We start from the raw sequence: 12,898 nt of genomic DNA, 5'->3' as shown, positions 1-12,898 counted from the left end.
CACCCATATAAAAATGTTAATTACCACAATGCCTCGTAAAACCAAATGTAAATGAACAGGGAATTAGGGTCCCATCGGAGTCCCGTCTTGGAGTCCCCTCCCCTAGCACAGATCGTTGAGAAAGGACAAGATTTAATTTTTTTCAAATTACAGTTCAAATCTGATCCCTCTGTCATTTTGTGAAGCTTCTCGGTTCTGGAGAAAATGATGGTTGAGGCTACACTTGGGCTGCTTTTCAAACCTGAAACCTATTTTATCGGGGATGAAACTGAGGCTTGTTTAAAAAAAATAGAACTTCTTTAGGCCCCCAAGTCTTGTTGAAACTCTTGCAGAGGACACACATACGGACAACTCTGTTAGGGCTTCTGCTTTCTGAAAGTTCCAGAAACCATAGCTTCTGGTGAAGTGCCCTGCAGGAACTGCAGTCTTTAGAAAACAACAACAAAAATCCCACTGGGATGAAAGAGGCTCATTTGTTTTCAAGTTGTGGCCCTTCTCTCCTCTGGGTGGCCCCTCCCCCCGCCCCAGGGCTGGGTCTGAGGCTTTGATTTATAATCTTCCACCCACATAAGCCTTGGCATTCACTGGGATCCTACAATGAGGTTAAGATGTAAACCTGGAGAAAGCATTTAAGGACAAGGGTGAGGTGGGGGAGACGGGGGGAGAGGGTTAAAGAGAGGAAAAGCAATTAGGAGACCACATGCTTGGCCTCAGTGAGTGCGCCCCAGCGGTGGAAGGCCCGCCTGACTGAAGGCCTGCTGAATGTGGTTTTGGCGTTCAAGACCGTGCCTTCACCTCTGCATCACAGCCTCCGGGCGGAGAGCTCCTTACCCAGTGTGCTGGGACCGGGATGGCCAGTGGGTGCACGCCCCTCCCTCTTTGTCAAGATTTGTTTTATATGCTTGCAAAGCCAGATCTCCATGTTCCCAGCTGTAAGGCTTGGGATTTGCAGTATATCCCCTGGGGGGTAAATACCAGCAGCTGCCATCTTCTGCCAGAAAAGAACTTGCCGCCCCAGCTTAGCTTGGGGGTTTAGTGCATGTTGAAGGCAAAAGGTTTTCTGGAAGAGAAAATGAGATATCCCCATGGGTCAACCTTGGAAAAACTGCAAGGTGCCAACCATATGTGAGCCATCCCAGGTTCTAATAATTATCATTATGGCAGGGCTAGATAAGTGGGCATTCTTGAAAAGGAGGAAGCCTCAGAACTGACATCTTAGTGCCTGAAAGGACTTGCGAGATTCGCCTTGCACTTCTGAAGGCCGCATAACCCACAGTTCTCCCTTTGGAAAGGGTTTCTGATGTGATGTTGAGGCCATGGGCTCCAGAAGCTGACTCAGGTTGGAAGTCTGGCTCTTACACTTATTACCTGGGTGACCTAGTGTGATTTCTTTCCCCTCCTCTGGAAAATAGGGCTAATACCCACTACTTTACTAGATTGAGGTTGTAAGAATTAGAACTAATGTATGTCAAGTACTCAGCATAGTGTCCAAGCTTATAATAGAGGCTCAATAATGTTTAGCTGGTAGCTGTTCATGAGAAAATCAATCTGGTTTAGCACTCAGGCAGTGGAAGGGAAGGAGAAACAATTCTGAACTGTAATATGACACATAGGAAAAATAGCATGGTGTCATTTATTATACACAGGACCAGCCAAAGAATCCAGAGGGATTTGAGTAGGTGTCAGAAGCACCCAATGCTTTCTTGAGGTAACTGGTTCTTAAAGGAACCCAGGAGGTAGTGATGTTAAGCTTCAAACTCTGTCAATGAGGGAAACAAATTTGTAAATCCTGATTCACCTGGGTTCAATTAGCATCAATTATGCTCTCCCACCTGTACACAGGAAGTACAAATACCATCCGACAGCTTGTTCAGGAACTCCAATCCAGAAAATATAATCCAGAGAAAGGAATTTGGAGCTTCCAGCTTAAACTAAAGTCTGAATCCAAATCTTCACATTTTTCCTCTATCATTCTGCATCTTAGATTTTCTAAGATCTACCATATAACCATTTACCTTAAACATTAACACAAGTATTTTTAAGGGTGTGTAATTATGGCGCTGTAAAGGATGCAAAGAAGTCTGTTTCCAGACTGGAGAATTGGGCATGAATTGACTCAGTAAGATGGGACCACAGATTAGAGTCCTGCCTAGGCTTTTTTTTTTTTTATTTTTAAGCTGCTCTTTAACATTCTTCGCATTCCCCAACTAGCAGATTTAACACTTGAGTCAAGATTGAATACCCTCTCCAACATGTTTAGTATTGGCTGGATCTATTTATATGTATTTTTAAAGGCTAGCAATTATTGAGGTCCTATGTAGAAGGCATCCACATTACATGTAATGGCTCACTTAGTCCTGAGGAACCCTACACAGTTCTTGTGGTTGTCATCCTTATTTTACAGATGAGAAAACTTAGGTCGGGAGATCAAGCAACTGGTGCAAGGTCACAGGCTAGTTAAGAGTGTCATGGCTAGGAAATAATATGTAGGTACAGAGAGGGGTAAATCTCTTTGGATGTCACAAAAAGCAAGATCAATCACACTGGGAAGGTAGAATCAAATTTTTTTTTAAAGTAATCTCATGAGATCAAGAATCACGTGTTCAGGGGCGCCTGGGTGGCTCAGTTGTTAAGCATCTGCCTTCGGCTCAGGTCATGGTCCCAGGGTCCTGGGATCGAGTCCCCCATCGGGCTCCCTGCTCAGCGGGAAGCCTGCTTCTCCCTCTCCCACTCCTCCTGCTTGTGTTCCCTCTCTCGCCATGTTTCTCTCTGTCAAATAAATAAAATCTTAAAAAAAAAAAAAAAAAGAATCACGTGTTCTACTGACAGAGCCAGCCAGGTGCCACTGGGTGGACTGAAATTCACATTTTATCTTCCAGCTAACAGCTTAGCAAGGGTAAGCTGGCTTTTGTTATTTAAAATAATACACTAGAGGGCGCCAAATACAAAAGCTGTGACTTTGAAACTGCTTTAATAATACAGTTCCCACAGTGCTACAAGATATATAATCAGTTAATGGATTCAAGCCAAAAGACCATCCCAAAAACAGTATGACGCAGTTCAGGATAATTAAGAAGCTGTGTTTTCATTTCCTCAATTATATATATATAAAAAACAACCTCATGCTTTATATTAAGCAATTCATAATGTGTTTCTACTTGATACTGTTATTCAAAGTACCTTTCAGCTAGTTTAATTTGCTCTGACTGCCAGGTGGAGAAGGGAAAGAATAAACTTGGAAAGGATAGGTTAACCTACATAAAAATAAATCTTAAAATATACCTCAGTGTAATTTTTAACCTTTTAAATTTAGCAAAGTAAAACATGCATATATTTTATTTAAAAAATCCATATCCAAGAGCTTAAAATGAAAAGGAACAAGACCCCATCTTCAAACTCAAACTGAAGAGGCATTATCTTTTAGCAGTAACTCCAGATATCTAAACAATGTTTATATTTCTTGATTTATCAAACTGACAATTTCTTTGAAAACTGAGGCGTTAACAGAATATCCATCTTTTATCAAGTTTACATCTCTTATAATCCATCTTCATAAAGTTTACAAAAGAACTTTTCCTTTACACTATTACAAGAATACATCATCATAAAACCCTTAAAAAGACCTAAAGAGGAAATTAATATTCTGATCCTATCCATACACATATTTTTGCAAAAATAAGATTACATTGTACATGTAATTTCATTAAATTACATACTGCTTGTGTTTCCATATCATAAAATATTCCATTTTGGTTTTTGTTATAGTGTAATTTACATACAAGCTAAATGTTCTAAAGTGTAAGGAACTTCCAACTCTTCAACCCACGTTGCGATCAGATGATTTCACTCCACAGTGGGAACTGTGCTGTTTGAAGGTATTATTCAGTCTGTTATGGATGCTTAGTGTTTGAAGGGGCAAAGACTTAGAGGGTAAGAGGCTAAGACTTAGGAGTCCTGCAGGGACAACAGAAATCAACCAGAAACTTGTTAGCAACTCAGCATGGAAAGGAAGAGTTTTAATTATTCCTCAACACCTGAAGACTCAGTGAATCACCGATGAGTCTGCCACAAGTTTGTGGAGTTCGTCCATTTTTGGTAGAGATAATAATCTCCTTTATATGTTTAATTCTTTTTTTGTAAATTATCACCAAAATTATCTAGCATCTCTCTCGTTCTTTTTTAAGACCAACTCCCCTATCCCCCAATCTATGCTTAGTTCCAAACGGTAAGGGATCAAGGGTAGGGAAGCATTATGGCCTGCTGTCAGGCATCAGCCTAAAATGTACCCGGGAAGAAGCTTAGTCTACCTCTTCATTCATGTGATGCTACAATCATACCAAACCTAGGCTTGTCCACTATCCCTACACAATATTCATCCAGTACAAAGCCCTGCAAAGGGGGGCAAGTCCAGTAAAAGCAAAAACTTTCTTAGGAACTAGGAGCATCAAGGGCTGCCTGGGAAACGCCAAGCAAACTCAGAAGCCGTCAAATATCAGCTCTTTCACGTACTGGAAGGCCATTCCGTGGGGAAGAAGAATCAAAAGCATTTTCCATACCTAACACAACGAACATGGCATGAGGAAATAGGTGCTCAATAAATCCTCATAGCTTTGCCTTACTTTCACTTTTATGCCCCATACTGTTCTAAGGGCTTTGCATGCATTACCTCATTTGACCCAAGAACAAATGAGAGGCTCAGAGATTGTCATTTTTCAACATGGGACAAAGCTGATTAAGAGGTTGGCAGCGGGAGGGGGGGTGCGGAATTCAAATACACGTGAGTCCCACCGCAGGGCCACTCCTGCTCCCGCCCTCCCCAGCAGAGTTTCAGGAATACAGACGGAATAGTCTCTTCCTCTGGGCACACAGGACAATAGCTGCACAGGCCGCGACCAGCATTTCCGGAAGATGGCGGCTGCGCCGGGCTCACGGTCTGAGCGGAGTGCGTCATGGCTGGGTGAAGCCGGAAGTGGCACTAAGCCTTTTTTTTTTTTTTTTTTTTTAGGAGAAAGCGACTGACAGATGGGATAAAGGGGAGAAAGGGAGTCACTTAAAACCCTGAATACCGAAAAATCTAGAGCCCTGGACTCTGGGTGCCGCAGAAAGCGCTGGGCGGAAGCCGACCTGACAGGCAGTCCAGCCCCGCCCCGGCTCTCCGCCGCGCCGGAAGTGCGTTTCTGGCGCTCCTCCGAGATGGCGCGGGCAGGCAGGCAGCAGCGCGTCTCCGCTGACCCGTCTTTTCCCTCCTTGGTGTCTGCTCTACCAATGGCCGTAGGCACGCTGGGCCTTCGGGATTTCCAGCCTGGGGAGGGTAGAGCCGCTTTCCCGCGCCAACCGCGGGCGAACTTGGCCCGCCTGCCCCTCCCCCGCCGGGAGGGCGGTGCCCTTGTGACGCAGGAAGCGGCCCGGGCTACGCCTTTCACCGCGTGGGCCAGCCCGCTGCCGCGACGTAAACGCCGGGTCCGCGCTCGCTCCGGCTAGCGGCCAAGCCACGAGTTTGCAGCTACTGGCAGCCACCCACGGCTCGCTCTTCCAGACGCTGGGCGAATGTCTGGACGGCCTGGTGGCGTTCACGAGAGCAAATAACCACCCCACCGAAAGCTTAGAGAGGTCTCAAGGAAGAGGTTTCTCCCGTGTAAAGTGGGTGGTGGGTCCCTAAAGGGGATCTTCCGTGCGTCCATAGGCACGGTGAGCCAGTTATATATTATGCGCAGTGCCAGAGGCTATTTCCACAAAAGGTCAAAACTGGGTTATGGAACCCCTTTCCTCTTGGCGGGTCAGGATGTTGGAAGCGCGGTTTTTTGTTTTTTTTAGTGTTTCTTATCGAAGTAAAATTCCTCATTGGCTTCTCACCTCAGCCGCTTTTAAGTGTGCTAGTTTCTCGGTTGAGAGAAGGGGTCACTCCAGCCAGAAGCTAGAGTAACACAAAGTACCCGAACCTGAACAGGGTGCTCAAATACCATTAGGTACAGTCCTCATTAACGGAGTTTTCTCTCAGAATTTTAATACCCGACATAAGATGCCTAACTAGATGTCTGTAGATGGGGATGTGTGTGCAGTATGTAATACACATGTAAAACATCCTGAGAAGGGATTCATAAGCTTTAAGGCCCCTGGCACAAAACTAAGAATCTGTGTAGTTGGGGGCAAGGGAAACATCTCTGGAACTAATGTAACAAAAAAACCACTGGCCTAGAGGCAAATATCATGCTTGCTTCGAATTATTTCTGTGGTTGATCCCCAAGGTTATCCTGGCAACTTGTAGATTTTGCAGAATCAGATGGAAATTATCTACAGAGGTAGACAGCCAGAAAACTGTAAAGGTCATTTAAGTTTATCTTCTGGGATCTTGAAAACAAATGAAGCTTACAGTCTTGGCCAGTTAAGAGTGTTTTGGGAAAAGGTACTTCAAAGAAGGACTACTCCACAAACCAGGGTGGTCATGTTGCCTTTCCCTAATTTCCTTTCTCTACTGGGAAACAGATGGTGGTTCTTCAGTGCAAGTAATTTGGTTCCACAAAACCACCAGAAAAAGGATTCTAATCAGCCACTGTCTTAATCCATACGTGGGGGGTGTTTAAAGCTTTATTCTTTAATGTACAAAGAACCTGGTTTTTGTTCCTGGATTACCTTTGACTATTTCTGTTATGGTTGGGTTCACAAGATAACTAACGTTAACTTGTTGAGAACATTTTTTAAGCCTATCAACAAATGATCTTTTGGATTGCAGTATCCGTTTATGTTGAGCTTACTATGCACATAACTTCCTTCAACATAAACATTGTCTTGATGATTGTTAATCCTTATATTTTAACTCATTTCGCTCAGCCAATCCCCTTTGAGGAGTCACCTCCTACAAGTAAGTATCTTTATGTCAAGTTACTTTTAATGACTAGTTTTCCTGTTCAACAGGAATACAGGAGAGGGACTATCCATCAAATCTTGGATATGATGCAATTCTTCTGTGTGCAGCTCAATAGCTAGCATTTCCTCCCCCTCCTTTCCCTGTAGCATTGCACTGTAAATTAAAAGCCCCTCCCCAAATCCATGACTGCTCCAATACACTACTCTTTGCAACTGTTTATGCAGTGCCCTATTTTTTTGGCATTCCTAAAAGCTTGTTAAAATACTCATCTATGTTTCATAACATCCCATTAATATTATGGTATTGTTCCTCATTAACAGATAACTTTCAAAGAGAACAGTCTCTTCACTGCAGTTTCAAGATCTCAAAAAGGGAGTTTTTATTATAGTTGTCTTTTCAAAATGTAGAAATGATCTAATTGACTTGGTAGGTTTGTCAAGAATCTGAACTCTAAACAGGCACCAGGTAATTCTGATGCAGGATGAACCAGGATCCATTTTTTTTTTTTAAAGATTTTGTCAAAGGGACAGATCTCACACGCACAAGCAGGGGGAGCAGCAGGCTCCCCACGGAGCAAGGAGCCTAAGGTGGCACTTGATTCCAGGACGCTGGGATCATGACCTGAGCTGAAGACACACGCTTAACCAACTGCTTAACCATCCCCCGTCCCCCATCTGGGGACGCCTGAGTGGCTCAGCCGGTTAAGCGTCTGTCTTCGGCTCAGGTCATGATCCCAGGGTCCTGGGATGGAGCCCCGCATCTGAATCCCAGCTCAGGGGGAAGGCTGCATTTCCCTCTGCCTGCCACTCCCCCTGCTTGTGCTCTGTCAAATAAATAAAATCTTAAAAAACAAAAACAAAAAACTACTGGCCTAGAGGCAAATACATCATGCTTGTTTTGAATTATTTCTGTGGTTGATCCCAAGGTTATCCTGGCAACATGCAGATGTTGTAGAATCAGATGGAAATTATCTACAGAAGTAGACAGCCAGAAAACTGAATAATCTATGCAAAAATGCAAATGTTTTGAAATTCTTTAAGTTCTATATTATAAAGGAACACAGCCAAAAGAAATGTGCTACAAGGAAACTGTGGCCTTTCTGTAGAAAAACCTGTTTCACAAAGACTTTAAGATGTTCAGGCTCAGGGGGCGCCTGGGTGGCTCAGTTGGTTAAGCGACTGCCTTCGGCTCAGGTCATGATCCTAGAGTCCTGGGATCGAGTCCCGCATCGGGCTCCCTGCTCAGCAGGGAGTCTGCTTCTCCCTCTGACCCTCCCCCTCTCATGTGCGCGCTCTCTCTCTCTCTCAAATAAATAAATAAAATCTTAAAAAAAAAAAAAAAAAAAAAGACGTTCAGGCTCAGATAAAATGTATTCCAAGTTCTCCACCTATTTATGATTAAAATGTACAATTATTATTTACTACCTTTGTTAATGCTAAGGGCCCAGGTTGAGGGAAAGGGCTGCTGTTAGCAAACTGAGCCTTTGCAGGCCCAGGACTTTAATCAAAATGTAAAAAAGCCTACTTGTACTACGGTCACACCCTGCCAAATACCTGGCAAAATTCACTGGCTTAACCCAGTGAGACATTCCCTGTCTGACATGTCAGACAGACACCGTGTCTCCTCTATAGTGGTGTCCCTCTGTGACATGCAACTACAGGGTTCTTGAGTGAGACTTTGAATTAAGGATAAGTGCTACACAGCAGCACATAAAATCTGATTGTATTTGCTATATCCTAAGCAACAATATACTTGCTAAGGTTGTATAGTGCCCACAACTGCTAAACTGTTCTGCGTAAGACGGACTTAAAGGAGGAAACTTTTAGAAAGAACAGGCAGCTGAAAGTGAGAAACAAAACTGTACAGTGCACTTTAAAATTTAAGAGGGTAGTGCTCATGTGTTTCACAATTAAAAAAAAACTGCATGGGATTTTGTGAGCAAAATAGGGTATTTTGCAATTTAAACTCCCAGTCTATCTTGTGAAATCATGAATAAAATAAACATTACTTATTTATGCCTCACAAAGTAAATTCTTTTTGGGGAAAGTGATTAAGGAAAACACAGCCCTGTTTTAAATTTTGGCATGAGTCAAAGGCTGCCCAAGGAGGGCAGCTACATTTAGGATGTACATGCATGGATGACCAAATTTAAGTCCAACACAGCTTTGATAACTGCTTTATAAAATGCTTACACCTCACTGAAGAGTCCATCATCTTAAAAGAAAATCTTGACAATGTTTATTATGTCCGATTAACCTACTAGTAGTCTCTCGAGTAATAAAAAAGCACTTATAGTAATGTGATTCCACTGCAGTAAAACTTTAATGTAGTAGTGCCATCTTTTGAAGGTTAAGTTTTTCCAGCAAGGAGGCAAATCTCCTTCCATTTATTAATGTCATTTATCCCATCAGTTTATTCTTTTTGAATACGGAGCATGATACAGGCCTTGGTTCACACTTAACCTAGCAGTTTCCATTTCTCTTCAGAGAATGCTGCTGTATAACCAACTACTTAACACTCAGTGGGCAAGAGCGAGATTAAGTAAAACTACTAGAGAAGTAGGCACTAAATCAAAGTTAAAATACATATGTATTTGCTTGCTGCGGTGATGTATCTTTACTTTTTCTTCCTGTGTGTCTCTAATGTAATAGGGTATTAAAGCCCTATCCTAATAGTTTAAATATGCCACAACAAATTTTACATGTTATTATAAATTCATTTTAATGGTGGCATATTACTCCATCTACTGTCTGTGACATGATACATATAATTATTTGCCTATTCATTAGCCAGTTCTTAACAATATTTGTATTCTGACCTCCTGGCTAAGCTGGCTTCCCTCTTTTCTATGCACTGACTGATCCCTTGATGAATAGCAGGCTCTCTGGTAAACTAGTTGCCACTTCAGCATTATTTGTTTTTAGAAGTCTTATGTATTTCCTTTAACTGCTCTAGTCCAGGAATCTACTTTTGGGGGGGCGGGTATAAGGCCACCCAGGAAGTATTCTAGGCTTTTCAGGTCACAGTATCAGTCACACGGGGCCCCCCTGAACCCTTCAACAACTTTTTAAAGAACTTTAACTCCCAGGCTGTGCTTCCTATAGTTTGTCCATTTCTCTCCTAGTCCTTATTGGGAGAAAAAGGGTAAATCTCAGTGGTGTGCACATATGATCATGGTAACTTAAAAAGTTCTGGCTAGGTATTTAATTCAATTTGGTCTTCACCATAATACTTTTTGGCATCTCACCTATCACTGTGTGCTTCTGTCTGGCCAATTAATACAGCAAGTATTAAAAAGATGCCTGCTACACCCTGGGGGAAGAGAAACTCAATGATTAAAGTAAGAAATCACTGAAAGTGGACTCCTAGGTGGCTCAGTAGGTTAAGTATCTGCCTTTGGCTCAGGTCACGGTCCCAGAGTCCTGGGATCGAGCCCCTCATCAGGCTCCTTGCTCAGCGGGGAGCCTGCTTCTTCCTCTGCCTGCCACTCCCCTGGCTTGTGCTCGCTCTGACAAATAAGTAAATAGAATCTTTAAAAAAAAAAAAAAATACTGAAAGTAAGATTTAAGTTTATTGAAACAATGCTACAATGATGTACTTATATGTATAATTTCAGTGTTAGATGTTTATATCTCACATAGCTCCTAAAACTTGCCACTGTAATTCTAATAGCTAACATAATGAAAGCTAGAGTTATTTTACGAAAATATTCTCATAGATTTGAAAATAACACTAGTAAAAAAACAAAACAAAACCCTAGTAAGGTTAAGTTTCTCAAATAGTTTCTTGTTTACTTATGGAGTGAGCTACATGTCCTAATAACCTGTGTTGTTAGCCACTTACCTACCCAATTCCTCATTTTACTCATGTTTTTGTGGAACAGAATTAATTTAGGATATTGTATTTACTGTTCTACAGGCCCAAAAGAAAAAAGAGCTGTCCAAAGATGCAATGAACTGCCCCAAAATCACTGTGGCTATTTGAACAGAAGTCAATCACTTTTTAGGCAAACTAATGCTTGCATAAAGAGGGAGAGGAATTAGTTAACACTGGATACCTTAGAGGATTTTAGGTTAATCCTAAATTTTATCAGTCTCCATTAATATTTATTAAGCTTATGCTGAATGGAGCAAGACCACTGTGACAGCCCACAGATATACCTGGTCTTTTAAGATATACAGTGTTTGAGGGGTGCCTGGCTGGCTCAGTCGGTGGAGTGTGCAACTCTTGATCTTGGGGTTGTGAGTTCAAGCCCCATATTGGGTGCAGAGATTACTTAAAAATAAAGTCTTAAAAAAATAGTGTTTGAGAGGAATTTTAGTAGGGTATTTTCTTGTTCATGTATTTGGCACTTATGTAAACTCTGGCTTTAGGAATAGTGATACCTTAAGATGACTCTCTAGGAGCAACAGAAACCATCAAATGATAAACAAAAAATGAAGGCCAACTTCTTCTCTTTGACAACCGTAACTCCGTTCTTACCTCTGCCCTTGGGTACTTATATAGCACATTATTATGACTGCAGCCACTCAAATTACTCCTCGCTGCCTCTGAATAGGAAGAATGATTAACACAATGGAATGTTGGAAGGACTAAATTCCACACCTCATTTATCCTTTCAGCCATGACTTTATTAGGCAGGGTGAGTTAAAATCCAGTCCTTAAAAAAGTATCTTTCCTTCTTACACAATTCCTTATCTTACTCATTTACTCTTAAATGCAGTTGTGTTATATTTGCCTTTCACGTTAAAAAAAATCCCATAGCTAATGATGTGGACTACTCTGGTTTCCAATTTGAAGAACCCCAACCCTTTAACTTGAAAAAAATACCCAAGTGCCCCAAACTAGTAAGTGACTTCTGCTCTGAAGTCAGTGCTCTTTCAGACAGTGCTCTGAATGTCAAATAAATTCAATGAAGCGAGGGTATCAGAGAGTAACCGTAACTCTCAGAGTAGCCAAATACCTCATCATCTAAACAGCTAAAAGGCACACAAGACTGATTTCCAAGCTAACAATATTTGGCTTTTATCTACTAGAGAAAAAAAATTCAGTCCATCAGAATATTCTGAATTTCTTTGAAAACAATTTATGTTGCTATTCTGATGAAGTTACTAAGAAGAAATTTAAGAAATGGTTCATGGCAACAGTACTTCCAAGCTTCTTAGGTAGGAGAGGTCTCATATTATAGCAACACCTCCCAAAAAAAGAACTGAAAAAAATTCTTTGTACTGTAGGCTTGTATAGACCTTTTCTTTTTTTTTTTTTAAGATTTTTATTTATTTATTTGACAGACACTGTGAGAGAGGGAGCACAAGCAGGGGGAGTGGGAGAGGGAAAAGCAGGCTTCCCGCTGAGCAGGGAGCCCAACGAGGGGCTCAATCCCAGGACCCTGGGATCATGACCTGAGCCGAAGGTAGACACTTAATGACTGAGCCACCCGGGCGCCCCTGTATAGACCTTTTAGTGAAACACTTCATTTCACATACCTAAGTGTTTATTAAATAGACATCTTGGGGCACCTGGGTGGCTCAGTCGGTTAAGCATCTGCCTTCAGCTCAGTTCATGATCTCAGGATCCTGGCATCAAGCCCCACATCGGGCTCCTTGCTCAGCAGGGAGCCTGCTTCTCCCTCTGCCTCTCCCCTTGGTTTGTGCGCTCTCTCTCTCTCGCTCACGCTCTCTCCCAAATCTTATAAAAAAAAAAAAATAAACATCTGCATGAAAAGTACCTGGATTTGTCAAAAATGCATTCCTGGGTCACACTAAGTAGTTTAGCATATGGTTCTTCAGGAATTGCTACATCCTAAGAAAATTATGAGTGATGACACCTAACATCCTGTTCTGGGGAAGTTTGGGTGTGGAGCCCAGGAATGTATAGTTTAATAAGCTTCCCAGATAATTACAGTGATCCAACTGGCTTGAGAACCACCAACTTGCAACATTTTAACATTTACATAGCAGGGTAACTAATTTTAAAAAGTGGATTTTGGGGTGCCTGGGTGGCTCACTCGTTGGGTGTCTCCCTTCGGCTCAG

The 12,898-nt window shown here is 42.1% G+C and overlaps 1 protein-coding gene across 7 annotated transcripts in view; it reads right to left on the bottom strand.

The window, feature by feature from the left end:
- Positions 1–12,898, bottom strand: part of LOC118519800 (uncharacterized) — a 46,803-nt gene that overhangs the window by 17,085 nt on the left and 16,820 nt on the right. The window contains exon 4 of one of the 7 annotated variants that reach the window (XR_013443090.1): positions 2,549–2,769. The exons of the other annotated variants lie outside the window; for them this stretch is intronic. The gene's annotated coding sequence lies outside the window, so the exon portion shown is untranslated. Of the gene's footprint in view, positions 1–2,548; positions 2,770–12,898 lie in introns of those variants that run through there. 7 annotated transcript variants of the gene reach the window in all.

This window comes from Halichoerus grypus, chromosome 12, assembly GCF_964656455.1.
Source record: "Halichoerus grypus chromosome 12, mHalGry1.hap1.1, whole genome shotgun sequence".
Classification (NCBI taxonomy): domain Eukaryota; kingdom Metazoa; phylum Chordata; class Mammalia; order Carnivora; family Phocidae; genus Halichoerus; species Halichoerus grypus.
The sequence above is the reverse complement of the archived record's forward strand: the minus strand, read 5'-3'. Positions and strand labels throughout refer to the sequence as shown.